Source organism: Euprymna scolopes, chromosome 6 (genome assembly GCF_053919585.1).
Source record: "Euprymna scolopes isolate OS-2025 chromosome 6, ASM5391958v1, whole genome shotgun sequence".
NCBI lineage: Eukaryota > Metazoa > Mollusca > Cephalopoda > Sepiida > Sepiolidae > Euprymna > Euprymna scolopes.
Window position 1 is genome coordinate 15,575,671 of NC_136487.1, and position 27,645 is coordinate 15,603,315.

Sequence of the window (27,645 nt, forward strand, 5' to 3'; positions counted from 1 at the left end):
GCCTGTATATGTATAGATATTATGTGAAACGAGCGGTGCACGTCTATTATTATTAATATTATTATTGTAAGAGGTTAATGTAGTTTGCTTGAAGCATTGTTTAGTGTGTATATAAAAGAAATTAAAAATTTATAGAAGACAATACAACGGAGACGTGTAACGGATTGATACAAATTGAAGTAAATGAAAATATAACAGTGACATAAGCTATGTAGATTAACCTTTTATTAGCACAATATGATTAATACATTACATGCATTGTGTGCTCATTTACGTTAACATAATCAGGTAGAGGGTCCGTATTGTAATATTTCAGGAAACATCCCTTCGTCAGACATTATTATTTAAGAATGAAATGTTATTCATCATAAATACAAACATTTAACAGACACGTCCGTTATAATTCATGCAAACAACCAAGAATGAAAATGGAATGATGGGATTGGAAATTTGTATTTAAGCATGATGCTTGAACAAAACTCGTTTCAATGGATTTTCGGAACGACGAGGACTATCTGATCATCCTGGAGGGATGATGGATGACACGTCCTGAAGTGTGAAGCAAAGGTTGCGTAATCTATAACCACCCCTCGGCACTGCTTGATTCTAGTGGCAAAGAAAAGTCCAGGATGACTGGAAACAATGCCGAGATAAGCGGAGAGCACAGGCATTCATTCATTCGTTCATTTAATTGGCAAAGAATAAACGCTCAAGCGATTATCATTCACAAGAGCAAAAATCGGTGAGAATTTAGGGGCTTAGGGTTAGGGAATTTAGGGGCTATGTACCAAGAGAAACTAAACAGGGGGAAACCCGTGGAGGCCCGACCAGCGTCTGTGCCAGGCCGCAATGAAGCCCTGTAGTGTGGGCTGGTTTACGACCTCATCGGGTAGCTGGTTCCACAGAGATGCCACTCTGACCAAGAATGCTGTTTGATGCCGAAGCCTCTGGAAACGTCGAAAGTAGACCTTTTTCGCGTGCCCACTAAGCTCACGATCCAGGGCAAGGATGAAGAAGAGGTCCCGGTACAGGCGGCACCGTCCATGGAAGATGTTTTAGGCGAGGATGGGGTTTTCTCGAAGTCTCCTGCACTCAGGAGGAAAAAAGCATTTTACTACTAATCAGGCTCACCGATGCTTAATTTTGGTGATCTAACGAAAACCTATGTGCCAACGTGATTTTGTCCATTGCAATAAGACACCACGAATTGCAAAGGTGAACAGATGTTGGTTTTTAATAGTCTGCACGGTGGCAAAAGTTGGAAGAAATAACACCTTAAAATGGAAACACGCAACTTGCAGCCATGTATTTCTGTGGGCGTGTGGACTTAGAAGGTAAAGGAGATATTTTTAATTTAAATATTTTGAAATATCTTATATTAATTTCTCAATCTAAAACTAAGTGCTTGAAGATGAAATTTGAACTATTTTCAAACAGGTTAGCTCATTCATTTTTTGGTTTCGTTGTCCATTTTAACATATATATATAAATATATATAAATATATAACTATATATATATATATATATATATATATATATATATATATATATACTGCCTCTTTCATATTGTTCAGCACTTTACGCTGAAATAAAAAAAAAAGTCGGTCACTTAAACCCACGTGCGAAGGTCATGATGTTAAAATCATTTCATCACTCTTGACCTTCTTGAATGATATTCAAACTTTATATAAATGTAAATTTCAGCTATATTTTTACCGCAGTTTACGCTGCCCGAGCGATTTGTTCCTTGCTAAGGGTGTCAGAGATGGCTCCATGGCCGGGTTCGAATCTCCTGACCGGCGGTAATCTACACTGATTATTCCCGAAAAGATGAAACACTAGTATTTGTAGGTATTTAAAATAATTATATTAATAATTATATATTTATAATTTAAGTGCTTGTTTACATTGATGACGTTTTATATGAAAAACATTATTACATACTCAGTGTCATGGCAAAATTAGTACAAGTTACAAAGAATGGTTCAGTAGAAGAATAATTACAACTAAAATAGAATGTAAAGAGTTATCATGGTTTATCTTATGTTTACATTTGAAAGAGCTGTGTGATCAATTAATGACAAGGTTACTTATCTCCCTTGACCTAATTCAATTAAAATTCAATTGAAGCAATTTTAAACTGAACGTAATTGTAGATTATTTCTTCTTCTTGTTAAGAATAGACCGAGCACATCTACTGGATCATTTTTCGTAATTTTTTAATTACACGTAAGTATCTAATAATGTTTTCCCCTTAAATGTGTTGCTTTAAAAGATCACCGATGTAAAAACAAAAAAGTAAAAACAAAATAGCACCATAATTTAAATAAAAAAAAATACTAATTAATTATTCAAGTGTCCGGAAGGGGTAAGCACTTTAAAGGGAAATACGAAAAAGTCTATCTAAGCTGTAATGCGAATCCCTTTCCCATGAAAATAGAACACTTAAGAAACAATGGTCAAGTAGATATACACGTTGTCTTGTTCGAATCTTGTCGATTCCATAGCATAACTTTCAACATGGAAACCTTTAAGAGGTTCCCCCATGTAGATACCTGATTCTAAAGAATTAGGGAAAGAAAATTTCGCTGGTCAACAACTTGAATTGTGTTGATTTATTAATTCACATTTTTTTTTTTGTTGTTAAGACTGTTTTTGTATTGTTTGCTATTTCATTCTTATCGCTTTATTAAAGAATGTGCAATTAATTGTAAGCATATGCATGCGTCGAATTTTGTTTGGCTTTTACGACATAGAATATTGCATTACGTTTCTGATTTTTTCAGATGAAGATTGACTATTCGTAATATTTGGATTTTTTTCTACACGGTGGAACGATAAAAGTGTCACCCTAAAGAAACAACACAACAGTTTTATTTTAAAACTTTTATTACAAAAAGTTAATTAAGGTAACTTGATTATGTATTAGAGCTGACATCTATTCAATGTAGCTGCCTTCAGCCTTAATCACCACCTAGATATGGATCCGGAACTGGAAGCATGCCCTTTTCCACAAGCGCCGGCGAATGGCGGCGATCAAACTGGCTTTGGTGTTGTGGAAGGTCATGTTGGTGATGTTCTCGACGTACAAACAAAGTAGTCGAGCAGGTTCAGATCGGGGGAGGAGTATGGCTAGTGAGAGAAGGATACGAATTCGTAGCACTTTCTAAAGCCAAGCCTGGGTCTTTTTGGACTTGTGGGCTGGCGCAGAGTCCTACTGCAACACCCATGGTCTACAAGTAGCACTGATTCCACCAGGAGTGGGGGGGTCATCACACTCTTCAGCACATCCAAGTACACTTTGGTGTTGACTTTCAAGCCGACTTCGAAGATGTGAGGTGGCATAATGTGGGCCTCATTTGCAACCACACCAAAGAACATAATCGTGGCCGGAAACTTTGTTTCCATTATCCTGAGCACGTCCCTTTTATTCGTGGCAACCCAGCATGAATTATACAGTGAACATAGTGTCACTTTCAGACATCATAGAAGATTCCTATCGGTCTTGGGATTTCTACACAACTGGTCAACTAGTAGATAGTCTGAAAAAAAAAAGAATATTGGTTTTCATCAAACGGAAATGAAATCATGTCGTCTTTTCTAGGGCGATAATTTTATCGTTCCACCCTGTATAATACAAATATTTTTCTGTGATTCTTTATAAATAATTTCTAATTATTTTTATATTACCGAAATATAGTTTAATTTAATGCATAGAGTTTGCCCAAAATTGTATTTAAATTATGCATGCAAAAATTAATCTTTGGGAATTTGTATTAAAATATTATCCTGTGATTTATTTTCTATTTAACATTCTCCGCTTCTAAAAAAAAAAAAAAAAAAAAGCACGCCCTCTACAAATTTTAAAATTAAAACTTTTACTTTTAACATCGCTTGCGTTAACAATGGTTTTAAAAATTATTAAAAAAAAAAAAAGAAGTAGTATATTCTTATTTGGATTGATTGGGCTATGGTTCTCAAATTGAAAGTCATTTGCACAACGTGTCGATCGATGAAACCTTCTGATCTTTGTGTCTTGTCGAGCTTGGAAATCTTTCTGTTGAACGCTGAAATCTGTACATTCGAAATTCCGTGCAGATTCCAGAGTTCGACATGAAGGTTTCAAGATATACCTAAAGAAGGTCGGAGGTTACATCGACTTAAACATTGTTCAAATCACACTCAAGATGAGAACAATAGCCTGAAGGATACAAATAAATCAGAATATTGCATTTTTCTTTTTTTCCAAATTTTTGGAAAACTGCTTTTAACGCGGAAGATATTAAAAGTAGAAATTTTAATTTAGAGATTTTTTTAAAGAAAAGGTGTTTTTTTTTTTTAGAAGCGGCGAACTTTAAATCAAAATAAATCACAGAAAAATATTTTTGTTACAAATATTTGGCTTATTCCAAAGATTAATTTTTGACATTTATAATTTAAATACCATTTTGGACAAACTCTATGCATTAAATTAGGCAGTATTTCGGCAATATACGTCGAATGCTGTCTTCCAAGTGGTCTATTGTGTCTGGTTTATCAGCGTAGACATGAGACCTTACATATTCCCAAAGGAAAATAATCTAATAGGGTTAATTTGTACGAACAAGATGGCCAGTTGACAGGTCATTTTCGTGAAATTATTCGTTCATCACATGTAAATAAAATAAATTTGCACAATTTGCAAAGTTTGCCCGAGTATCAGCCTGTTCATGATGAATTGCCAAACCAAGTTGAACTTAAAATAACCGATTGTTGCGAAATCTGCAATTAAAGAACATAGAGGTGTCAATTTAAAGTTCATCGCCTCTAAAAATAATATTTTATACATTTTATTTATTCTATTCGTAATTAATATTTTTTTAATTAATCGAACTACATTTTTCATCCTGAGTATTAATATTACAACGTTTCAGCCAATGTAACCACCGATTTTCTTCAGGTGTATCTTATTGATCTCGTTAATCTGCATAACATTTCAGAAAGAACTGTCCACGAGGGTTGCATGCTCTTGTTCTGTCAGCCATTACAACGTAGCATAACATTGTGAGAATAACATTCAAGATGAGAACAGTAGTCCAAAATAATCCAAGTAATATCAATCATCATCTCAACATTTCATTAAGATTCATATTTTATTTGTAGATCTTCAAATTGTAAACATATTGCATTATCGTTACAACTTCAATAATGACAATTTTGAGTCAATTTTTTAGTAAATCTTTCGCTAAATATATCCGACTGTGATTCTTCTTTTTTTTTTAATTTTTTTTTAATATTATCTACATTGCTGTGAAAAGGATACATTCGTTTGAAAGGCTAAGTGGTCTTGGCTACTGTATTCAAGTAATAATTTCGTGCTGAAAAGTGTTTGTGGTCGGAGCTGGTATATCCTTGACGTAAGGCTTTTGACGTAACTTTCAATGTCTTCGCCAGACGGCTTTACCAGTCTGTATTTATGGCTTAACCAGCCAATAATATTTCTTTAAAGAGAAACCAGGATGTATTCATTTAATTGCACCATGAATTTTCTCGGAAAGTATACCTTTTTCTATGTATTAAAAAATTGCAATATACATATTTAAAAAAATCTAGAATTTCTGATAAAAATGATTCGTTTTACATTTTAATATTTTAATAAAAGAACAGATTGTTACATAATTTTATAACTCTTGGGATTCATAACCTTTATTTTTAAGTACATTCTGTTTCTTTCACTGATTCAATGAATCTTTAACTTCATACTAATGAAATCCGGAACAAAGTAAAATACTTTGTTATTTCGGGAGAAAACTGCCTTCTCAAAAAAAAAAATAAATAAAAATAAAATAAAATAAAAATAAAAAAAGAAACTTTTTTTTTCTATTTACAGACAAAATAGTGCCCAAGAAAGGATTTTAAAGTTTTGCAGAAAATATAGGTTCAGCAGTATATATATAAATATTTTATTTTTTGATTATTTCATAGTTTGCCTAACTATGTATTTAAGCTATTTACAGGGTGGAACGATAAATTTGTCACCCTAAAGAAAACAACACTACAGCTTTATTTTAAAACTTTTATTGAAAAAATCAATTCAAGTAAATTGATTATAAAGCAGAACTGAGATCTATTCAATGTATCCGCCTTCAGTTTCAATTACAGCCTCGATACGGGTCTGGAACTGGGAGCATACCTTTTCCACAAGCACCGGCAGGAGCTCGACGAATACTTGGTAGATGGCGGCAATCAGGCTGGCTTTGGTGTTGTGGGAGGTCCTGTTGGTGATTTTCTGGACGTATGACCAAACAAAGTAATCCAGCAGGTTCAGGTCGAAGGAGGCGGGGAGCCAGTAACAGAAGGGTACGAAGTCGTAGCACTCCTTCTGAAGCCAAACCTGAGTCTCTTTGGACTTTTGGGTCGGCACCGAGTCATGCTGCCACACACAGGTTTTGCCAGCAGGCACCTGATTGTACAAGAGAGTCACCACACTCTTCAGCACATCCAAGTACACTTTGGTGTTGACTTTCAAGCTGACTTTGAAGATGTGAGGTGGCATGATGTGGCCCTCACTTGAAACCACATCAAGGACAATAACCGTGACCGGAAACTTCGTTAATCTGTACCCTCAAGCGTTAAATCGCCCAGATTTGCATTTTGAGGTTACTGGAAATGGTCTTGTCATAACTTGGATTGGTAGAGAGCATAAGTTGTACAGCGGCGCATCTCCGGTCTCACTTGTTAACCATTGTGTCACTTTCAGACATGATAGAAGACTCCTATCGCTCTTGGGATTTGTACACAACTGGCCAACTAGTAGAGTCTGCAAAAAAAAAAAAAAACCCCCAGAAAACCGGTTTTTATCAAATTGAAATCATATCGTCCTTTCTAGGGAGATAATTTTATCATTCCATCCTATATTATTGCCATTTTTATACTTTTTAAATATATATAGAGAGAGAGATTAGGAAGGGGGCGGTGAAAACTAGAAAGGTGATTGGCTAACTAAAAACTTAATAGAATATGCGTATATAAAAATGCGAGACAACCACAACTCTTCGATTAAGCCTGACGAATCCTAGCATGGATGAAACGCGGAATATTCAGTGTAGCTTAATAGCTTTATATATTTTTATAACTTACCACCTAGCTCTACCTATGTATTGAGCACTGTTGAAGTTTATGCATAAAATTATACTTTCATATATTAATTTATGTGATTAAATGAAGTAGTCATATATATATATTTCAGGTTAAAAATGTCCAAAAGCAAAATAATCAATGGATTCAACGATAGTGATCCATTAAAGTGCAATATATGCTTTTATTCAACTTTATGTAAACAAATTAAATGGTCACGCCAATAAAGCTACTGTTTCGGTAAAATAATGACCATCATCAGGTGATCTAAACTTTCAATTTCATAGAAACATGATATTCCTGGCCATTATTTGAAAGAAACAGTAGCTTGTTACTCTCATGACCATGTAATTTGTTTACCTAAAATTAAATAAAAGCATATACAGTCATGGGAATCTGTTTTGGAAAAACACTAGGAGTTCACGAACACCAAAACAGCAAAAAAAAAAAAAAATCTACAACTTGCTATATATGAGTGGATGGTTGGTTGTTTTTTTTTTTTTTTACGGCATATCAACCCTTTTCGGGTTATTTAATGCCGAATCCAAAGATTTTGAAGAAAAAATTTTTTTTGAATAGAATATATTTGTTGTTTTCACGTCGGTTTCTATTTAACTCATATTTGGGACCCTAACAGGTACTACCACTCCGGGTCAGAGTGGGCCTGGGAGCAATGGTAATTAAAGGGTGGCTCCACACTCCCCAAAGCCCACAAGCTGGGGCCTCACTTTTACCCTCTTCAGGGGGGCAGTCGGCGTATTCTAATGCCCCACCGACAGGGCCTATACATGAGTGGAATAATGCATTAAAATATGAAATGCATATAAGAGCAAAATATATTCATGTGCAAGTTGTACAATGGATACCGAAACAGACTTTGTGATAGTATGGCCGACTTATGCGGAAAAAGAGGGTAAATACAGTGCGAACGGAATTGTATGGGGATTGTAATTATTGAAACAATACGTAGCGAAGAACATGTGATGGAGTAATTAATGGAAAGAGTGGATGAGAGAAAAGCATGTGCTAAAAGCGAATAGTTAGAAACAATAGAATGTTTGGAATACAAACGATGTTTGTGACAGTTGTTTTGATCAAACGTCAACTGAATGACAAGCGAAACAAAGAAAAAATAATCACTAAACGGAAATTTTACAAAGACAGATAGGAATGTCGACTAAACTGGAGATCGGGTTTTCAAATCACGGTCTGAAACGCTCACCATTTCTGCTGCGGAGGTTTTTGTTCCTGAAATAAAATTCAGTTCTTTCACGCTAGAAAAACAGTAGTTGTAATCGAAGACAAGTTCATAAAATTGAATTGGAGTGACAGATTACAAAGAGAAGGAACAACAACTGTACTTTAATTAAACAATTTTATGTATGCAAGTTATAATGAATTATATACAAAAAGAATGGATGAAAATAGTAAACTGTTAAATATTAGTAATGGGACGATGAAATATTTTCCTTTGATTCCAATGCAATCGCTGATTCTGTTAATTACGATATAATTACCGATTCAGATTCAGATTATTTTAATTTTCTAAATATAAACTTGATTTTTTTAGGGGGGGGGGGCGTCAGATACCACAAAAAAAGCATGTATATAATATAAGGTTGGTGCAAAAATAATGTCGTTTTTTGAAGTTTAACTTCAAAAGCAACATTATTTTTGCACTTAATATCTATAAAAGTGAGAACACATTTCTCAACCGATATACTCAACAAATTTTTAATCTATTAATAATTTGAAATTTGGTATATACGATATAGACATGTGAAAAATTTTGTAAGCGGTTTTCATCCGATAAAAATGGTCTCTAAGGAATAAAAATTGAAAAATTGGTATTTAGAAGTCATCGGATTTTTATCTGTTTGTCAAATGTTTCACGACTGCACATGCGCGGCTGTGAAACATGACAAGATGTTAAGAATAAATAGGTTTTAAATACATTGTGACAATCCTGTCAAGCTGGTCTAATGGTTATCGTACTTGGCTCACTGTCTTTAGGTTTTGGTTTCGATCTCAGCTCAAACATTTTTTTTTTACTAACAAAGAAGTAAACTGTTTAGAAAAAAGCATAATACTCACATACACATATCTTAGTTTGTGTTGAATTAAAATATAATATTATGTGTATTTTGCAACCGGGCAACGCCGGGCAGCCTGCTAGTTTGCATATATTTTTGCAAATATGAAAACATTTGTGGGTGGTGATGTATAGAATTTAGTTTTACTTGGAATTGAAAATCAATTCATATTCATTATTTTAGCCATGGAAAATTAAGTTTTAAACAAAACACTTTGACAGGGTACAAAATAGGCTTAGTGGGAGATGCCATTTTCTCTTCCCTGCAACCAATCTCCCACAGGAGAGACGTTGCGAGCATGTCTTTGTTTTATCGTTACTTCCATGGCAAGTGCTCGTCTGAGCTCCAATCTCTGGTCCCCCCCCTCGACAATCTTTCACGATAAACACCCGTCTAGCTGAAACCACTGTCAAAAATTTTCCCCACTCTTTAGCTGTGCCTAAATCAAAACGTAGATTCCATAAACAAAGCTTCTTTCTTAGAAGTGCACGCCTGTGGAACTCTCTTCCGTTTGCCTGTTTCCCACCTGACTACAACTTGGATGTCTTCAAGTCCAACATAAACAAGTTCCTGATGAACCGCCCCCTTAAGTAAGACACTTTATCAGATCTCTAATACTAATGATTACTACGATATATCCCATTGATTACTCTACAAGCAATAACCCTTATCCCTGAGTGGCTTCCGGGACTTGATAAATGGTGACTAACTTGTAAAACAAAAAACAAAAAAAGAAACGAATTCTATCTGAGCATAAGAAAATAGGCACAAATTTTTCTTATTCATACACTGATCCCGATACCCAAAACAATTTCGATTTTTTTCGATTCTCGATTACGACTAATAATCCAAACACTCGTAAATATACAAAAATATGCGAAAACCGATATGGATGCATGTTCTTTATCTTGATTGACTCCTATTTTTTATAAGTTGTATAAAGAATGCATTAGAAAAAAAAAGTACCACAGATGTTGTGTTACTTGATTTCGGAAGAAATATTACCACATTTAATGTCCGAGAGAGTTCACCCAAGTAACGGATACCCAACAACATCCCCCTAAAGTCAAATTCTTCTTTGTCGTGATTGGTCGATGGCAAAGTGATAGTGTCAGAGACATGCCGCCTGGAACTCTAGTTTCTAAAAGGGCCACACATGGCAGACATATTTGGCACCGCGAGGTGTATTAGAGTTAGGTGTATTAGAGTTAGGTGTATTAGAGCCGCAATCCAGCTGGTACAAAATCTAGTGAAAATCCACCAGAAGTTGGCATCAGGATCTATTGTCATCTGATCGTTTCTGTCTCTCCGTGTGGCAAGCGAAAAATGTGTCTGTTAAGCAATGGTTTCAGAAGAGCAACGTTGCTTCTTCGCCAATCCGTTGTATGCTCTGGATCAAATCACCTCTGACTTCGCATACGATTACTAAGTTTTACTACTCTTTGTATAGGGGGCAAAATCCTTCAATCGTGCGGGTTTAACGAATAGCTCTGATAAACTACTGAACCAACGTACAGAAAATTAAATGTAAAGTGAACAAACATTTCGCTGCATAGCTTTTTCACTTATAAATCTGAGCTCTAATTTACAATTGTACCTTATGTCATAGAGACAATGTCTCTTGTTTGGGGTCAATAAAAATAAAATAAAAATAAAAACCAACTCTGAGGCACGCCCTAAAACAGTCCTAAGTAGGTGTCCATTTTTCTTAAAAACAGTACCAATACCGTTTGGTCAGATCACAGAGTAAAACAACACAGATGATGATAACAGCATGTAGGCTCGGTTATAATCAGTTAAACCGAGTTCAAATCTAATCGGATCTATTTCTTTTACTAGTAATAGCATTCGTAAATTATGGGTTAAGTAACAGCTTATGTTCAGTGAATTGTTTCAAACAGTTCTGGCATTGCCTAATCTTAAAAAAAAACCCTGACATGTCGTATAACAGACACACCAAATACAATGACGTATGCAATGGGAGTGGATTTTCTCAAGATCAGTAACGTTTTGAAGTTCGACCTTTCAGACGACAAATATGGAAAAATTGGCTAAAATCGTTAATATCTTCAGCTGTGAACATTTCTACAGAGGGCGGGGGTCGTTTTTTCGTCGATATTTTTGAAAGTCATCCTCTCTTGTCGATTGTCTAGCCTTAATTTTTAAAAATTTAAATTCAGGTTTGGTGGTGGTTGTAACAGCATAGGCGTTAGTTTTTTTTTCTGTTCTTTTCCTCCTCTGCGATACGGGTTCGAATCTGCCTTCCTACTACCACTTTTTTTTTTGCTCAACAGACACATCCAAACACCCGGGCAACGCCGAGCTGAAATGCTAATCTATATATATATAAAAGTGAAAGTGTCTTTGTGTGTGTGTGTCAATGTACATTTCCCTACGCAATAACTCTGTCAATTTTTAGTCTACAGATTCGAAATTTGATATACAGGGTACTGAGATTTTGGAAAATCTTCAGGATCAGTTGTCGGCCAGAAATTTTACTATAAAGAGGTAAAAGTTCAACGATTTGACATTTGAGAACTCTACCAAACTCCTCCTACAATTTTGGGTCTAAACACTTCAAATTTTGGATATAGATTCCTTGGACATAGATCTAACTTAATAACGTAATTTGAGCCCAAAACAATAAATATTAAGGGGTCAAAATAGGGGTCACAATTAAAAAAATTGACCGTTTTTTCTTTTTTTTTTTTTTTGCTCAGCACACACCTCCAAACACCCGGGCGACGCCGGGCACTCATGCTAGTCTATCTATAAAAGTGAACGTGTGTGTGTGTGTCTGTGTGTGTATCTGTCTGTCTGTCTGTGTACATTTTCCTTCGCAACAACTCTGTTAATTTTCAGTCTACAGACTCAAAATTTTATATACAGGGTACTGAGATTTGGAAAAGTCTTTGGGATCAGTTTTCGGCCAGAAATTTTACTGTTAAAGGGTCAAAGTTCAACGATTTGACCTTTGAGAACTCTACTAAACTCCTCCGACAATTTTGGGTCAAAACATTTGAAATTTTAGATATAGGTTCTTTGAACATGGATTTAGCTTAATAACTTGATCTGAGCCCCAAACAATAAGTCTTAAGGGGTCATAATAGGGATCAAAGTTAAACAAAAATTTGACCTCTGCGGTCTCTTCCAAATTACTCAATTTCTGGTCTAAACATTTGAAATTGTACATAAAGGGTATTCAGAGATAGGGCAAGCATTTTAATCGAATTGTGTCCAAAATTTTTAGTTACCAATATATAAATGTATATATGTATGTATCTATGTATGTATGTTTGCATGTCTGCCTATAACTTTCGACAGAGACGACGGATATTCTCAGGATCAGTAACAGTTTTAAGTCCGACCTTTCAGACGACAAATATCGAAAAATTGGCTAAAATCATTAATATCTTCACGTTCAACTGGGCACTTTTCCACGGGGGGGGGGGGTCACTTTTTTCGCAGATATTTTTCCTTTCGATTGTCTAGCCTAAATTTATAAAATTATCACTTCCGGTTTGGCGGTGGTTGTAACAGCATAGACGTCAGGTTTTTCCCCCATTCTTTTCTTCCTTTGCGGTACGGGTTCGACTCTGCCTTCCTACTACCACTTTTTTTTTTTGCTCAACATACACATCGAAACACCCGGGCAACGCTGGGATAAACTGTTAGTCTATATATCTATAAAAGTGAAAGTGCCTGTCTGTGTTTGTATATTTCCCTACGCAATAACTTTGTCAATTTTCAGTCTACAGACACGAAATTGTATATACAGGATACTGAGATTTGGGAAAATCGATGTGATCGGTTTTCGGCCAGAAATTTGGCGATTAAGGGGTCAAAGTTAAAACGATTTGACTTTTGAGAACTCTACCAAACTTCTCCGACAATTGTGGGTCTAAACACTTCAAATTTTAGATATAGGTTCCTTGATTAATAACTTAATTTGAGCCCAAAACAATAAATTTCAAGGGATCATAATAGGGGTAAAAGTTTTAAAAATTGACGTTTTTTTTTGTTTTCCTTTTTTTGCTCAACATACATCTCCAAATACCCGGGCAATGCCGGGCACCCATGCTAGTATATCTATAAAAGTAAACGTGTCTCTGTGTGTGTGTGTGTGTACATTTGCATATGCAATAACTCTGTCAATTTTAAGTCTACAAACTCAAAATTTGATATGCAGGGTATTGAGATTTGGAGAAATATTTGTAATCCGTTTTCAGCCAGAAATTTGGCGATTAAGGGGCCAAAGTTCAACGATTTGACCTTTGAGAACTCTACCAAACTCCTCCGACAATTTTTAGTATAAACACTTGAAATTTAGATATAAGTTCTTCGGATATGGATTTAACTTAACTTGATTTGAGCCCCAAACAATAAATCTTAAGGGGTCATAATAGGGGTCAAAGTTAAACAAAAATTTGACCTCTGCGGTCTCTGCCAAATTCCAAGTTCAACTGGGCACTTTTCTACAGGGAGGGGGTTGCTTTCTCCGCTAATATTTCCGAAAGTAATCCCTTTATTTTCGATTGTCTAGCCTTAATTTAAACCTACGTCATTTCCGGTTTGACGGTGGTCGGTAACAGCAAAGACTTCACGTTTTCCCGCGTTCTTTTCCTCCTTCGAAGTACGGGTTCGAGCCTGCCTTCCCACTACCACTTTTTTTGTGCTCAACACACACCTCCAAACACCCAGTCAACGCCGGGCTGAAATGCTAGTATATCTATAAAAGTGAAAGTGTCTGTCTGTCTGTCTGTCCGTGTACATTTTCCTACGCAATAACTCTTTCAATTTTTAGTCTACTGACTTGAAATTTTTTATACAGGGTACTAAGATTTGGGACATTCTTTGTAATCCGTTTTCGGCCAGAAATGTGGTTGATGGGTCAAAGTTCAACGGTATGACCTTTGAGAACTCTACTAAACTCCTCCGACAATTTTGGATCTAAACACTTGAAATTTTAGATATAGGTTCCTTGGACATGGATCTAACTTAATAACTTGATTTGAGCCCCAAACAATAAATCTTAAGGGATCATAATAGGGGTCAAAGTTTAAAAAATTGATCCCCTTTTTTTCTTTTTTTTTTGCCAGAAAAGTATATACAGTTGCATATAGATTTATTCTTCGATTCAAATAAGGGAATTCATTCAAGGGCGTAAGAGTTATTCAAGCTCTTTATGCTAGGCATTTCGAAACCTAATGCTTCTCATCAGAAGAGGAGAGATAGGTTTAAATATTATATTTTAATGTATTTTACGACTTGGCAAAGCCCTCCCCCCATAGTATGTACATACAAATAATATACACAATATATATATCTATACATATATAAGGCAAAATGGGTGTTTGTGTGTGCATTTTTGTGTATATCCGGCAAAGACTTTTTGGGGGGTCGCGCTCGATAGGGTCATTTATTCTTAAAACTTTTTATATACTCCGTGCCCCAACTCTAATTAGGCCCTGTTTCTTAGTGTTTTGTCCGAATGAAATGAAACTTTGGTCATAACTAGTTTATTATATTCAAAACATCACATCAAACACTAGGGTCTTTGGCTTTTTTCTCCGTTCTACAGCATATATTCTAGATGGCCTCCATTTAGCTTTTGTTATTTTTGGGGTCAACCTGTATTATAAAATCTAAGATTTACGAAACGAGCTCGCGTGTATCTTTAATTTCGGCGACTTTTACACGCTATTTTCGCGATTTTTTTTCACTCGCCGTGTGTTTCTTTGGCTTTTCAGTATAAAAAAAAAAAGCGAAACTGAAAGCGAAGTCGTTCTCGACGTCCAGCAAGCAATAAGGTTTGATCAATTCTTGGAAAAAAAACCGTCATATTAAACAATAGCCATTCATTTGGACACTCCCCCCCAATATCTTGGCGGCGGGTTGGAAACAAACAAAGAGGCAGAGACTGGCTGGCAACGCCAAAGTTAAGTCACATGATGTTTGACCTCATTAAATTCACGCACCTCTCATGCAACTTTTTAATCGTTAAATTAAAAATGTTTTAAGTTCGTCTCCCGTCGTGGCCGAGCGGGTAAGATGTCAATGTTTTTCCCTTCTTTTTCCACCTTCTCGTCCAGGCTTCGGGTTCGAGCCTACCTTCCTACCAAAACTTTTTTCTTTTACACCGCCAAAACACCCAGGAAACGCTGGGCGCCCCCCGCTCGTATAAATATAAAACACACATACACACATATATGTGCGCACGCGTGTGTGTGTGTGTGTGTGTGTGTGTTTTATATGTATATATTATGTGTATATTACTTATATGTGTATATATTATGTGTCTATTAAATATATGTACTAAGCACACACACACACGCACACACACACACACACACACACACACACACACACACACACATATATATATATATATATATATATATAAATGGGAGCTCAACTAATACAAATCAGCAAATTAATATTAATACCAGACCTCGAGCTTTTAATAAAGTACATACATATATCGGCGCTACTTCAACATTAATTAAGAAAAGAATATCAAACCACATTTCTTCTTTTAACAACCATAATTCTAATAATAACCAAGGAACTTCTCTAACCACTTTAATTAAAAAACTTAACTCTAACAATACTCCCTTCTCAATCAAATGGACTATTATAAAAAAAGTTAAGTGTTATACTCCAGGCTCTAAGTCATGTCGCCTCTGCACAACCGAAGCTATAACTATAATTACTTCCCCTCAAAGTAACAATATAATAAATTCGAAAAATGAACTGATCTCTTTCTGTAAACATAAGTCCAAATTTAATTATGGCAATTTTGAAATTACATAGTTATTACTTTTACCCTTTATATAGATATAAAATATTTTTTATTTAACTTTATCGTTTTTCGACATACTTCTTAATACTTTATAATTTAATAATCCTTTATTTTAATTCTTTATCTCTTCTTTGCATGGCCGGTTTTTTATCTGCATTTTCTGTTTTATTCTTTAAACTTTCCTATCTATCTAATATATCAATCTACCCACACTTTCATATCTTGTATGTATATTTACTTAAATTTTACTATATGAATTTACTTACTTTTTTTTCTCTCTTTTTTTTCCTGAAATTGCAGATACTGGCCATCTTCTCCCCTTAAATAATTTTTATTTTTATTTTTATTCTTATTTTATTTTTTATTATATTTTATTTTTTATTTATTTATTTATTCTTTATTTTCTATTTATTTATTATATATTTATTTATTTATTTATTTATTTTTATTTTCCTTTTAGTGTCGTTTAACAACTCTTGCTGACATTTTTTAAGTGATGACCTGTACATTTCAGTTGACCTATATTATTTTGCCCTATATATTTTTTCGCGCCTTTAACATTTCCTGTCTGGGTCATTTTGACTTTTGTTTCCCTTTATTTTATATTTTATATTTAACTTTATCATTTTTCTTTCTTCTCTCTCTCCTTTCTCTTCCCAGATCTTTTTTATTTATAGTTATGTCTCGGAAGTAGAGTGAAAAGCACATCTTATTTTTCTTTTATTAATATTATTGGAATCTTTTCTTTTTTTCCTTGTGCACATTTTTGTGAATTATTCCATGGATTTCTGTTTTTGGATTATTATGGACCATCTTCTTCCAATTACGGGATTTCCTTGGATTTTACTTGTACAAATGGAAATTCTTTTAACTTTCTTGAAGTTTTACATTTGGATTTTACCGTCACTGGATTTTTTTATCTTCCACCAGACTATCCATTAATGTGTAATCACCTTTTTCTTTACCATATTCCCTCTGCTTAACTTATTTTGTTTTCAAGTAAGATCTTTGACTTACTTGTTGTTTCATCAAATACTTCTGCATGCAAAATCCGATCCTGCATTTTGCTAATTCCTACCCTCTGATGAGAAGGAGAGTATTTCTTCGAAACTCCGCGAATTAAGGACTATCCATTTATCTAGTGTTTCCTTTTCGGATTAAATATGTTTTTTAACTCATTTCAAAATGTTTTTTAACATATTTTATTAACTGTTGCTCATATATATATATATATATATATATATATATATATATATATATATATATATATATATATATATATATATTGTATTATAACTTTGCCATATTAGTTATCGTTTGATTGTCGAAGTTAAACAGCGATATAAATAATAAATAAAAAAATAAAAAAAGCGATATAAATAATAAATAAAATAAATAAAAAAAACACTATATAATGTCATATTTATATAATATAAACATGAAAACACTATGTATAATATATGAATAAAAAATTTGAAATTAGCCAATAAACAATTATAAATAATTAGAAATTCAAACTATTTTACTGTTCTACTAATTATGTATTCGTTGATTTCTAAACTCGGCATCTCTGAAACGATTTTTTTTTCGATGCCGTTTCTGCAACAATCATCACTTCATTAAAAATGGCGTTGTTTCGCTTTTCTTCATTTTTTTTTCTTTTCACATTTTTTAATTCATCGTCGTGCTCATTAGCTTTCTGGAACATTCAAATAGAATATAATAAAATTCGCCATTTTTTTTAGTTGGTCTCATATCTTATCTATTTGGCACATACGCTAAACTATTTTTGACAATCATCTCATTTTGGTACTTTTCCACCAAGATAGCGAGTTCTTCAATTCGAAAATAACACTTCTATCTGTCTATCCATCTATCTATCTCAAACCTTATCTTTCTCACCTTTGTTTTGTATCAGTATTCACGTGTGACGTCATGAAACATTAACTTTATATATAGAACACTCCATTTTTTTCCATATGATTTTGCTGGGGATTGCACAAACATTCACTCGCTGTTTCAGAAATTCAACCGAGATATCCTTTAGGTTCCTCATATGTGTTGGAAGAAAGAGTATTTGTTTGAAACAACTGAATGTTATTGACTACAGTAACCAAACAATATAATCTAGTAAGCCGCCTTAATTAACTATTGTTCGTAGTCGTAGCTGGTAATATGCATGTTTCGGGCTTTCGGCGTATTTTCCAATGTCTCTACCAGGCTGCAATACCGCCCGTATTTATGGCTTACACAAGTTTGCAAGGAGGAACCCGGATGTATTCATATTCATTATATCAGATTCTAAAAATCTCTTTAATTGAAATTGTTTGGATCTCGCTTGCACTTAGTTCACCCGGTATATTCGCCAGGTAGTTTGTACATTCTTTTTTTATGAGCCTGGTGACAATTATCATTACTTAAATTGACTGAGATCTTCGTAATATTCCAGATTTGGTTCATGTCTCACACAAGATCTTAGTGTTTTAGGTACTTGTGCAGTTTAATGAAAACATTAAAAAAATGAAAATATCGAGAAAAAAAAGGTTATATTGTACGTATCCGGTTTCACTTAATTTGATCGAGTAGTTTTTTTTGTTGTTTTTTTGGGGTTTTTTTTTTACAACGGAAAAGTACTTTTTTATGAGAGCGCAATGAAGGTAGACATCTTTGAATTTTTTGAACACGCCACGGGGAGATAACTCAGTTTTAAGTGCCGTCACTCCCTTCCCATCTTTAATACTAGTTTTTCTTCCTAAAAATCGAAATATGACTACGTTTTGATCGGTATAAAAAAACAAAACAAAAAAAAAACTACTTGATCAAATGAAGTGAATTTTTTTTTTCGGAGAACTTCATTCCATAACGAATACGTAAAATATAATTGCTTTCGATATTTTCATTTTTTAATGCCTTGATTAAACCGTACAAATATTTTGTTATCTTCTCCATCTAAGCACCATTTAAGGCAACATCATTGGACACAGTGACTTCTACTATGGTTGTGACTTTCTCCTTCTTGTCCCATATCATTATATCAGATTTAGCAGCTTCGTTTTCTAAGCTGTGTGAATTGCATAATAATAGTGGATGTTGCATGAAGTATTTCCAACAGTTCTTTCTGTCATATGATACCCAATAACTTACTGCTGCACTGTATATTCGTGTATGTATGTGTATCACTGCATCACAGTTAATTGGTTGATTCAAGAAATAGAATTTTCAAATAAATAGATTCCGAAATGTTAAAAGAAAATTTACTCCAAAATTTAAAAAAATATATCGAAAACTGTGTTAACCAAATATGAAACCATCCATAAAGATAATATTCGAACGAGAAGATTGAAATATCGTAACGTCGCAGGAACAAATGAAGAAAAGAAATAAAAATCCGATTTGGCATTTTTTTAAGTGCATATGACAAAAGATTTTCCCAAATCTCAATAACCCTTTTTTCAAATTTCGAGTCTGTAGATAAAAATTGACAAAGTAGTTTGCTAGGGAAATGTACACACACACACACAGACAATATTACTTTAATAGATATAATAGATAGATTAATTCACTATTAATCTACAAACCCAAAATTATTTGCTACTAATTTACTATTTTCTCAACTTCAAACATTTTACTATTTATTTGCATTTATTGGTGGTTCTTCCAAAACAACGCATTTCATTATTTTTCCAAAGTCTATTTGCACATGCATGTGCTTTTTAAAAGTATCTGTCTCCTCACAACCATGCGCTGGTCGTTAGCCAGCGTTTTCTCGCCCTCGGGTTCACATATCCATCTTGCCTGGCAGCAACTTGCTTCTCTCCTCGACCATGTGGTGTAGTTTTCCCTCCTTTTCTTGTGACAAAAGCTCGCGCACACTTGCTAATTTGCATACGTGCTTTAACGACTGCTGCTAAAATTTTCGCTAACCAGTAATTCCTTGACTGTTGCTCATTCTCTCACACGCACGCATACGCGCTCTGTTACAATATCTAAGCGATGTATGTAACAAAAAATACGTATATATATATATATATATATATATGAGAGAAATAAAGTTTATGAGTGTATTTAGGCAGCATTATTTAATTTAAACAAACATTATTTAAAATAAGAAAGCTTCTGCTTGATTATATATTTTTTTAATTTCTGATTTTTATTTTGGTCTGAAATTCAAAAAAAGTTAATATATTCCGTATGTGTCACGAATGTTTTCCACTCCGCGTGGAATCATCGGGTAAGAGACAAATAAGCGGTGGCCTGGCGAAACGAACAAACAAAGGAATTTAGTTGTCGCATATCGTCCATATTCGCAGAGAGCTAGGCTCAGTTTTTTTCGGGTCATTGCCGACAAAATATTGGGATAAGAAATGATGGTTACTACAAGCATTTTAAACTATTGTTACTGGTTTGATAGGCGATGTTGTGTTATATAGTTATTATTATTAGTATTAGACTATACCACTTGTGCGCGTATGTTACGTGAGTTCTTATTAGTAATTATATGAGTCTTAGTGAGAGTTCTTGTCTTTTACATATGATGTATCTTAGAGAGAGAGATGTGTATGTTGTTGTAATGCCATTTTATAACACAGACATATAATAACAATACAATTTACCTTTTTGTAGAAATCACAAACACAAAGATGAGCTTTATCCAAAACACATGATGAATTTATTTAATACGACCGGTCGTGATTCCCTCATTAAGAACTCAAAGTTTCACATCTTAGTTTCTGAAGTGACGTCTCGCTTCAGACGTCCGCCTGTCTGTCTCCCCTGACTGTCTCTCTGACTGTCTCTGACTCTCTCTCTGACTGTCTCTGACTGTCTCTGACTCTCTCGACCAACTAACTCCCACCTGCTATATTGAGAACTCTATGCATCCCGGCCACGTGAGCAAAATTCACGTGTCTCAACATGCGCGACTTTGCACGTTTTCGACATTGATTTCCCAATAACCTATTTTCCTTGTGTTGTTTCCACAAAGGAATTTAACCTACATATCTAATTTATTTAACTCATATTTTATTATCCACATTCTTTTAACAATTGAATAGTTTATTTATTATTTATTTCATCCGAATTAACAATTTACTGGACATTCCATTTAAACCTATTGTTCTTTAAAACTTATGTCCAGGGTTCGATTTCTGCTTTCTCTTATTTTCATTTTAACTAATCTCTCTATTTTTATACTTACATGAACAGGGGACAGCCCTTATCATGTAACAGTTGTTGATTTCAAGTTTTTTTGGTTTTAATATAGATGGCTTCAAGATGACTTATATATATATATATATATATATATATATATATGAAGTGTGTGTGTATAGCTTTAACATTTTACAGCCTACTTATGTTTTAGAGAATGTTCAGAAGGTCACCTAAATTGCTGAACCCTTTTAGCGTCTAAATACTGGGTGGCACACAACTCGTATGTAAACGTTTATTTTATCTCGCACTCACCACTCGCAGTACACGCTCATACCGTTCAATACATTGTGGAACGTCAGAGGAACCGCCGAAAATTTTCTTCAAGAGAATGATTTGTTTTAAAGATAGTTTATATTCCTATACGCCAAAAAATTAAGAATTAAACGAATAATAAAATATATTTATATATTTTGTATTAATCACTTTCTCATATATATATATATATATATATATATATATATATATATATATATATATATATATATATATATATATTAAGTAATGTGATTTATAATTTAAAAATTTAAAAAAATTTTAAAATTTAAAAATCAAAACTTAATTAAATTAAAAATCAGTTTCATAAGAAGGAACAACAACAAAGTCAACTATCGAGCTTATTATATATCTAAATTACAACGAGCATTTCCTGTATTTTAATTAAACTAGTAATTTCACTATTACATTAAAATACACTTAGCTTTTTAGACTATTATTCTAATCTCCTTTAAATTATATGTGTGTGTGTATATGTGTGTGTGTATATATATATATGTGTATATATATATGTGTGTGTGTGTATATATATATGAGAGAGAGAGAGAGATATGTTATACATATATATGGAAAATTGGTTCATGAAGCAAGTCCACATGCTAGTAATGTGTGTTCAATTATATTCATTTTGTAAAATTGAATATGGTCGAACGCATCGACTGAAATATCTTAGTCCAACTTTAATGTTGTTATTATGTTTATTTCTACTACTATAATTTCCTGTTTAACCACATTTTTATAAACCAATTTTCCATTGTCTTAAAGTTAATTTCATAATTACTCTTTCATATATATGTGTGTGTGTGTGTGTTTTGAGTTCAACATTTAACAATATCTATATGTGCAACTAAGAAAATAATATATTTGGCTTCATAGACAAAAAACCACCACTCTACTTATGGTATGTTGACGATATCCTAATACTTACCAAAAAATGAAAGCGTAATTAACACCCTACAATCTGCCTTTCAGAACAACCATGTACTTCATTTCAATCATAAATTACACAAGAACAATATAATTTCATTTCTAGATGTTTTTATAGATTCCAACAATAATAAATTCTCCACTTCGACCGATAAAAAACGGACAATAGAAATCCTTCCACCCCGAGTTATTTGAGTACATCTTTCAGTTCAAAACAGCTTTAATCAACAACTTACTAACTAGTTCTAACTTAATACCTCCTCTCCCAACTATTTTTGAACGTGAATTCAACAATATTAAACAAATTCTAATAAATGATGGATATCCCAACTATGTTGACGAACAAATTAGGAAATTTAAAAATATTTATCGAAATACAGAATCCAAACCTACATCTACTACATATATATAACGATTAATCAAAACGAAATGCATTATAATTATAGAATAGATAGAAATTATTTAAAAAATATCATTAATAAAAATGTGCAACACATAAACACTAACAAAAATAAAATACAATTAATAATTTACTTTTACCCTGATTATAACTAATGACTCCCCCTTCGGCTGAAATTCTTGATAGGTTTAACTTACTTTGTGTATTCAAATGCCCTTTGTGAAACTGTGTCTCCGACGATAAAGGTGAAATACATAGGCTTGACTACCACAACATTGTCGAGGAGATTAACAATGCATCGCGCCTAAAACAGTTCTATATTGAATTATCTGAACTAATTAGCATTCCTATCCCTTGTACCAATTTAGAAAGATTTTAGTTGACAACACATCTCTACTTGCAAAAAAAAACAATAATAAACGAAAAACTTGAAATACTAGAAGCATTACTAATAAAAACTAAAAACCTACTATCAATAAGATAACCTTTACCAATAGTAGTAATATCCCGAAATGTTTGTAAAGTTATTAAAATAATCAACCAATGAAATCACAGGGAGTCGACAGACTTTCAGTGGTCGATCTTGTTTCCTGACTAGGGCAATGAACGCCGTCTTCCCTACTCCCGACACATCCCATCCCTTAAACTGGACACTTGGGAGTGCTTGAATGCCATGACGTCAGTACATGTAGATTGGGTTGACCATCGTCTGATAGGTTGAGGGTACCGGATAGACAGTTCCTGGCTGCTGTTCCCGACTGGTATTACAGGAGCCCTAACTCTTTGGTAGCACTTAGAGCGGCTGCTCCATCAACAGTTGTATAATATCGGGTTGTTTGTAGTGCCATGTCGCGCATGGAAAGGGACCCTGCACTCATCCCCGGTGGGCTATCCCGAGATAACAATCCTAGTAGATGGCAGGACAACTGATGGTCTGCTTGTGTTGCATGTCTGGTATTCTGTATAACCACTTGTTCAGCATCCCTTACCTAAACTGAAACTCATAAAAAAAATAACAGTACAATAAAAAAAAAGTTACGCTAAAACCAGGCCCAAACTCAAACAAAACCAACCTTCCTTCTCCCTTGAGGCTTGCATTTACGAACATCCGTGGGCTTAGAACTAATTTAAATGATGTCGAAGCATTTCTCCTAACAGCATAGATACAGCACTTTCTCTCGACACTAGCGCACAAGTGCATGTGTTTGGTGACTTCAATGTCCACCACAGCAACTTGCTAGGATTCTCTACTCACACAGACGCAGCTGGTATGACTACATATAAATTCTCTATATCTCATTCCCTATCAAAAATGGTTACGTTTCCAACCCCAGTAAGAACAACACGCATCACTTCTAGCTCTGTTTCTGACCACAGTTCCCGATGACCGTGTAACTAATGCCCACAGCCCACTTGGGAACGCCGATCATGCAGTGGTAATGGTTGAAATGGCCCTAAACTTTAGAGCCAAAACTGAAGAGCCACTGCTCAAAACAACGAGATATTATAAAAAGGCTGACTGGGAAGTCACCAGGGATCTTATCAGAGATGTCCGATGAGGAAATATTTTTTCTCTGCCTGCTGAACAGTCTGCAAATGAGACTACTGAATGGTTCAAAACAGTGTAGTAAATAATGGGCAATCAACAATTCCCCCACTATCCAACAATCATGAAGTTGTTTGCTCTGCAACTTAGAAGGCTAACATGCTTGCCAGTCGGTTTGCTCCAACTCCACACTGGAACCTGCTAACCATCCCCTCCCTGACTTTCCTTTGCAGATAGACGCCACACTAGACGATCTGAAAATTACCCCTGCGCAGGTGCATGCTATCATAAGAAATCTTGACACTGCAAAAGCATGTGGACCTGATCTCGTCCCGGCTGTGCTATTAAAAAAGTGCTTCGCCGAAGTAGCTCCAGTTCTCTCCAAACTTTACAGCAAATGCCTTAATGAATCTTACTTTCCGGCCTGCTGAAAAACTGCTTTTGTAGTACCAGTTTTCAAGAATTCTTGCGAAAGAACTGACCTAAACTAAATTATCGCCCCATTAGCCTCCTCCTACTTTTCGCCAAAATATTTGAGACAATAATTAACCAAGTTCTAGTCCATCATCTTATAGATGTTAAACTTCTGACTGACCAACAATATGGATTTAGACAAGCCCGTTCAACAGCAGACATTCTAACTGTAATCGCAGAACGTATATACCAGCCACTGGACAAAGCGGGGGAGGATAGATCAGTAGGTCTAGATATATCTAAGGCTTTTGACAGGGTTTGGCATGAAGGTCTTCTCAGGAAAATCAGGTCATATGGTATCACTGGAAGAATACATAACATAATTAAATCCTTCTCAGATAAAAGAAAAATCCAGGTTATCCTCGACGGTCGTACATCTAAACAATACAATATAAATGCGGGAGTGCCTCAGGGGTCTATCCTAGGACCTCTGTTATTCCTAATATTCATAAATTACCTCCCTGACAAAATTGCCTATGAGATGGGTATATATGTTGACGACATCACACTCTATAACAGACACGACAGGAAAACAAATGAACACATATCTAAAGAAATGGCAGAAGGACTAGAGGATGACCTCCGATCTGTACTAGAATGGGGACATAAAGGGATGGTAACATTCAATGCTGCCAAGACTAAACTCGTTTCCTTCAATAATTACAAGAAACCTTCTCTACCACCAATAGTAATGGACAATGACTCTTTATCTGAAAGTACATTCTTTAAACTCCTCGGCCTAACGCTCTCAGGAAACATGAGTTGGAACAATTAGATCGAGAGTATCGGCATGACCGGTACGAAGAAGGTAGATTCTCTCTACCGTGCTAGAAAGATACTAACGCCCGAAAGTATCCTATACCTCTATAAAGCCACCATTCGCCCATGTATGGAGTATTGTTGTCATATTTGGGCTGGTGCATCTACCACTAGTCTCTCGCTCCTAGACAAGGTTCAAAAGAGAGTCGCCAATCTGATAGGTTCTGAACTGTTATCTAAACTTTACCCCATGTCCCATCGACGAAATGTTGCATCCCTCTGCCTTTTCTACAAGTACTTTAACGGTGAATGCTCTGACAAACTGCAAGCACCTGTGCCCCCTCGACATAAATACCCCCCGACAAACCCAACAAGCAGCTAAATCCAACCCCTTCACAGTAGAGATCCATAGGTGTAAGAAAGCCTTCTACTCCAGTAGTTTCTTCCCCAGGACAGCTAGACTTTGGAATTCCCTGCCGGGTTCCTGCTTCCCCAACTGTACTGACGTGCAGAAGTTCAAGTGCAACGTGAACCGACATCTTGCTGCCCAACTCCCTAGACAGTACCCCTGATGGCTATGTCCCTGATAATAGCCCCCTACAACAAAGTGGCAACATGCCTTGTTTTGGGGTGAAAATGTAATAAAAAAAATAAATAAATAAAAATGAATGTACACGTTATTAAAAAAAATTATAATTAATCTAGAAGGATTGGAAAGTATCCGGACTTCCGACAAATATGCCGATTACATGAGCTGGTTCCTGTCAGAAGATAAGATCGTTATCGGAAGTAAAAAAACAAAAACAAAAAAAAAACAATCAAACAAACAAAAAAAAACAGAATTAATAGACAAAATATTTTATTTAATGAAATATGCTTAAGAGAAAAATGCTGCTTATATATATGATGGACTCTCCTGTCGATTTCGACCGATGAGCTCTCGCCACAACTGTTAAGTTCGGAAATCCACACAGATGATTTGTGTATAGTGGTGAAGGCTTTGTGTAGAACCAACCACATTTTGTTATTACTGCTAAGCTTTGTCAATAACTGCTAAGCTTTGTGGCAGTCATTGTAGATGACTGCCACAAGACAAAGCATACAATACAACAAAGTTTTTTTTTAATCTGAGTAACCTATATATATATATATATATATATATATATATATATATATATATATATATATATATATACTAGCAAAAGTACCCGTCGTTGACTGGGTTCAAAAGCAGCCTACAGAAATTGGACTCTGATTTATTAAAGCATGATAAGTTATGAAAAGGAAGGGTTGTAATGAGATAGCTTCGAATTCGGGGGTATCAAAACCAAAGCAAAATATGATGAAAGTAAAAATAAAATAGATAAACCCCATAATTTATTATACCATACCTGTTCACACTGAAACACTTATCACAATATTCTGTGGATCTATATTAAAAAAACCTTGTTAAACTTTGTGACATATTTCCATCCTATGGAGGTCAGGTGCGAACGAACACCCCATAATTTTGTTATACCATATTTCTTCAAACTGAAACATAATTATCAAAGTATACTTAAGCAGATAGATATGAAAAGTCTTTATTAAAGTTTGTGCCTATTTCTATTCTACGGACGCCAGGCGCGAACGCAGACCCCACAATTTTATTATGCCATCGCTATTTAAGTTAAAACATACTTATCAAACTTATCAAAGTATTATCATGTACATCTATATCAAAAACACTTGTAAACGCTTTTTTCAATTTTTCAATTTTTTATTTACATACTTTGTGGACCAGGCGCGAACGCGGACCCCATAATTTTAATGAATCGCTGTTCTGCCAGATTAAACATACCAATTCCTGTGTCTCGATACATCTATCATTATATGTAATCAGCTTTTTAAAATAGTCAACCATATAGGAGCCTATTCGTGACCACACACACACACACACACACACACACACACACACACACACACACACACACACACACACACAAACACACACACACATTCAGCTTTATATTATAGATATATATTCGTGCAATAGCCTGACAAA

General features: G+C 34.6%; 1 protein-coding gene across 2 annotated transcripts in view; it reads left to right on the top strand.

Moving 5' to 3' along the window:
* LOC145277532 (neo-calmodulin-like) overlaps positions 1-27,645 on the top strand; it is a 332,153-nt gene that overhangs the window by 68,038 nt on the left and 236,470 nt on the right. The window lies entirely within an intron of this gene.